The sequence below is a fragment of the Dermacentor andersoni genome, chromosome 8 (genome assembly GCF_023375885.2).
Source record: "Dermacentor andersoni chromosome 8, qqDerAnde1_hic_scaffold, whole genome shotgun sequence".
Taxonomy (NCBI): domain Eukaryota; kingdom Metazoa; phylum Arthropoda; class Arachnida; order Ixodida; family Ixodidae; genus Dermacentor; species Dermacentor andersoni.
Window position 1 is genome coordinate 78,024,267 of NC_092821.1, and position 5,436 is coordinate 78,029,702.

Consider the following 5,436-nt stretch of genomic DNA (forward strand, 5'->3'; position numbering starts at 1 on the left):
TGCCATCCCGCCTCATCTTAATTTGCTTAACGCTGATGACATTCTGTTCACTGAATCCCTCCAAGAGTTCAGCCTCAGTCAGCTCCAGCAAGTCGTAGTCCGACACGACGCCGCGGGTGGTGTTCATAGTACGGTGCGGAGTTACTGTTACTTGGGTCTCCCCAAATGAAACAAATCCTCGTCGCCTTATAACCGGGACCAAAAACATCAAAGTATTTATACAAGGAACGGTGAAATAGTGCACACTGGTTTGTCGTGTATCTCCGAGCGAACTGCGTGGAAACGTGGGAAGTTGTGGACTTGGCGTACGAAAAACTGAAAGACGTCTTCGGTGTGCCCTCGTTTCTGGGGCGATCAGGGAGCTTAGGAAAAGCATTTTCCATAAGTATTGATGGTGTGTTCGGCAGCGATCCCAACCACCCACCATGTAGCCCAACGGTGGACATGACATAAGTTCCTCCAAGAGAAGCTCTGCCTACGCCAGCCGTACATCGCTGCTCTAACCAAGTACAGCATAACCAAGACTGGCTAGCCACACAAGGTTAACCCTTCCCGCCGGGAAACTAGGAAGGTATAGGAAGTGAGGAGAGGACAGGAAAGATTGAAAATGAGAGAGAAAGAGCAAGATCGGAGAGGAGGACAGGAAAAGGTGACTGCCGATTTCCTCCAGGGGGTCTGCCTGGAGGTGCCGTCTACGTGAAGCAGAGGCCAAAGAGGCGTGTTGCCTCCGCGGGGGTGCCTTAACGGTCCAAACACCCGGCATCGGCTCAACCTCCAGCATCCCCCTTTCCCTGGACACGGCTAAGCCGCGCATGGCTACACGCGGGCGGGTCCAACCATTGTGTGCTCAGGTACGTGGTGTCGCAACACACCAAACGCCTGCTGACTCACACACTTGCTTTACAAACTGCGCATGTGTAAGTTTTTCCAAAGAACTATCAAGTTTATTGCAAGTGTCAACTGTGTACCGGAAAAAAGAATATTTATGACAATCAAGAAATGACTGGAATGACACAATATTCAAAGGATCGGACAAGCGGGTAGCAGGTGCAGAATGACCAGTGAAAGAAATAGGGGCAGCAATACAAACGGATTTTCGCACAATATTATGTAACATGATAAGCCGATCGTACGTCGTCGATGTTCTAAGCAATTCAGTGATAAGACGTGGTATGCTCTGAAGTAGAAATGTTGCAGTCGTAACGGTTAAAAATAAATCTCATAGCTTTCCGCTGGACAGATTCGAGTTTCTTTGTCGAGTACAACAAGATGACAGGACCACACAACTTACGCATATTCAAGAAGAAGGCGGTTAGCTTGCATTCTTTAGTCGCGCCTTTTAATGTTCTTCTTAACTAGCCTATTTTATTGAACGATTTTGCGCAAATAAGGCCAATATGTTGGTGCCACTTCAAGTTAGAAGAGAATAGAATACCTAGGTACTTAAATTCCTGGACTCTTTCTAGTGTGTGATCCGCATTGCCATACTTAAATTCCAAGGGTTGTTGCTTATTAGTGAACGTCATTATCACCATTTTCTTAAAGTTAATCTCCATTTTTCAAGTTCTGCTGCAGTCCTAAAAAGCAGAAGACACATCATTTAGCAAAAGCTGCTCAGTGACACTGCAGACATTAAAATAAAACCGTCAGTCATCAGCCTATAGACGAAGCTCAACTGGAGTGTTAGCAACAACTTGGAGGACAGCATTAATATAAATTATAAATAAGAGAGGTACCAAAACAGAACCCTCTGGGACACGCGAGAAAATGTCAACCGGTGATGACTGCTGCCGATTGGAGCTAACGAACTCCGTCCTAAGCCGCAAATAATCTTTAATCCGTGATCTGAGATTGTAGCTCGAAGGGACACGGATACAGACTAGAAGCAGAAAGGACGAGCGCTAACTAAAGCTAAACGAGCGCACACACACACGCACACGCACACAGACACACACACACACACATATACACACACACACATATATATATATATATATATATATATATATATATATATATATATATATATATATATATATATATATATATATATATATGCAGGTGATTGCAAAAGACCGCTGCATAAGAACATGACGAGGTAAAAAGACATCAGTTACACGTATCAGGATGTAGGGAAGTAAAAAAAAAGAAAAACAAAGGAAAAAACCAAAAGACACTACTTCAGATTAACACACGTGTTGTGCAGATACTGAAATTCGCATTCTAACAGAGACAAAGATGCATGGCTAACGTGTCCGTGTCCCTTCGCGCTACAATCCAAGATCATGTTAACGTACCAACTCGCCAAACTTTCTATCCTTTTGAATCTGTAATTCAGCCAAGTAATTTATCCACATAGGAGCCAGTACGATAGGCGTGAAGTTTAAGGAGAAGTTTCATGTGGCATACTTTATCGAAAGCTTTGGAGTAATCAATAAATATAGGGTCTACCTGTTCATGGTTGTAAAGTAATGAGGTAATATGATGCGTGAATTGAATCAACTGTGTGACAGTAGAAAAACCACTACGGAAACCATGCTGATGCTGTTAAAGGATATCGTTAATAGTGCAGTATTGAAGGATGCGTTTGTGAATCGCATGCTCCAGAAGTTTACAACATGTAGATAATAATAAAATTCGTCTATACTTAGAAATAGTTTCCTTCTTGTCCAATGTAAAGATGGGAACGACATTAGTGACCTTCCAAATTCTGTAATAATTCTGCAAAATTTCTGTAACAAGTTGTTGTTAATGCTCCTATATAGGCAAGGCTTACTATCTGACTAAACACTACTTTATTTCATTTGTTAGCAGTTTATTTCTCATCTTCGATTGTTGATTTATTTTATGTTTAGGCGTTATTTATTTATTAATAACTAAATTATTTCATTTTCAGTCATATTACCACCCCATTCGTGGCGTGTACCCCATATAGGGTATGTGCCATTAATTGAGGCTTCATTTCTCTTGATTTCTGGGTACACCTTTGAAAAGCCGGCACTGTAGTGGCGCGGAAACAAGTTGACATTCCAACGTCGGCAAGTTGACAATCCAACAGCGTTCCAACGTTTTCAACGTCGGCATTATCTTGACCAGAGAATATGCGAGGATCGCGGGGTAGGTAACCGTAACGTACGTTGTTGGCGTGGTGGCAGCAGTAGAAGCAGACGAGGTTTCGTCACCGGGAGCCATGGCGGAAAGCAGGACGGTGCGGCCGCTGCGGAGCTCCGTGGCGAGGACGGGGAATGGTGCCTCCACGAAAAATGTTGCTCGAATGAAGGATTAAGAACTGGATACTATTTACAAAGTAGATTTACAAAATATAATGCACGCTGACCAGTTCAGCCAAAAGCTCGAGAGCCAGAGATTGTTCGTCGTCTTCATCGTCAAGAAACACGCACTATGCATGTATCAATATAAATAAAGTTTATTTCCTTCTTTACTGGCTCACGCTTGTATGGTCTGCTTGGTTTGGTCTTGTTATTGGTTGTTTCGATTGTCATGGTTTATGATTGTGTTGTGATCTGTTTGTATTCATGACGCGAATTGTGTACTACTTTCTGGAATTGGGGCGGCACCAGCGATTACACTAGAACCTTCGACGAGTCATGTATATATGCCGACAGGCTTGACACGCGGATCAGATTTTCGATGAGTGCCTACTCTGCTAGACGTCTCTCTCAAATGATTTGCCTCAATATATCACGAAATGAAAACACGTATAAAGCTGCATTTAAATTTCGCATTAGGAAGCATCGTAATAGTGGGTGAATTTTTGCCACCTGTGTCCAGTACATATCATGCCGCGTTTCTGTGTGAAATTTTCATTTGGTACTTGTTTCGTGCTTTAGTGTTTTCATGCTTACCCTGCACAGAAAATGTGGCGTGTTGCGTCCGGTTCTCTGATTACCACAAAGAAGTTTTGGTGGAGTCCCACACTAAGATTTTCCCGCTGATGTTGTTCTGCTATAACGTTGAATGAAAAACATATACTGAAAAACAAACATTTTTGTTCACTACGATGTTCGTTCGCGGGTCCCACGTAGTCAGCACTTCAAACAAGGAGACTACAGAAAAATACTGCATGTTACGGCAGCTTGTACCCCGGGCTGTTACGATGACATTTCCTTGGTGTGCTTCATACAATGTATCATTTGTTGCGAAGCCTCCGAAGTAACGATGTAAAATAAGAACTAAAACAGCAAATCGGCGGCGTCTAAATAATTCAGACGAATTTGTGCCCAGTGATATAGAGGGAAACAGAGACACCACAAGCAAAAACAATGAAAATGAACACACGTCGATGCAAACTACATTTAAATGGCTTACTGTCTCATACCACATATCATCCATCGGTAGTCTCTGCCCGCTACTTGTATTTGCAGCGACAAAGTCAAGGTAGCTGCCGGAATAAATAGCTGCGTTATCGGCAAAGCGCGTATAACATGTGAACAAGGCACAACACTACACCGTTGGGGCGTTGCTGACAGAGCAAAACTGAGGCAGCAAGGCTACCGCATTTCAACTGAACCAGCCTAAAAACCATAGGAGCCATAGCAAGCCTTTTTTCGTATCATACTTGGTGAAATTAATCACAGAAAGATTCTTCTGGCTTTTCGTGGTGTCAACATAACTAAGAAATTGACCTCGATGAAAAGCGGACGTTGTTCGTAACGTTTACTGCAAGTACAGGGGAATGTTAGATTTTTAATTAGTGAAATAGCTGTTCATTATGCCACCGCGTTGTTTATGTGGCCACAACTTCCATTTTCTTCTTGGAAATGAAAATCACTGTTCCAGATTTTTTCTCTGACGTTCCGGTGCTTGTTTGTGAAGGCGAACATAGAGAAACAAATTCTCGATTATATAAAATGTAAAAACAAATAATGCCACCACCGCCTCTAAATACTTGCGAAAATGAAAACACCCGCTGGAGGGCATTAGCCGTATCGATCCTCCTATTATTCACTTAAGCAAATCGCAAGGAGTTACTGTGAGCGAATGCACGTTGAATGTTGACAGCGGAGCGTGCTGGCCCTTTAGAGCGGCAAGCATGGTCTTTCTAATCTGTCTTGGTAAGCAGCGCCCCCACCGAGAAAGCAAACTGCGCAGGCAAACAGCCCGTTATGCAGGCCGTGTTACTACCGGGAAACGCACTCTTAAGACGAGCAATGGTGTAGCAAACATTTCAACTAGGAAATATACGACAGTGTTATCAGACGGGGTGTCATTCAAGCAGCATTCCGCACAAAGCGGATTACTGTAAGCTTCTGAGTATAATAATTTGATAGTATGCGCTACAGCGGGTATCGCAATACCTAACTATTTATTTCATTTTACAGTGTTTTCGTCCATCGCGCCAACGGGAAGTTGCGTCACCGTTATCAATTGTAACCACCAGCTCGCACAGCCGATGATAAGAGAAGAAAATTGCTA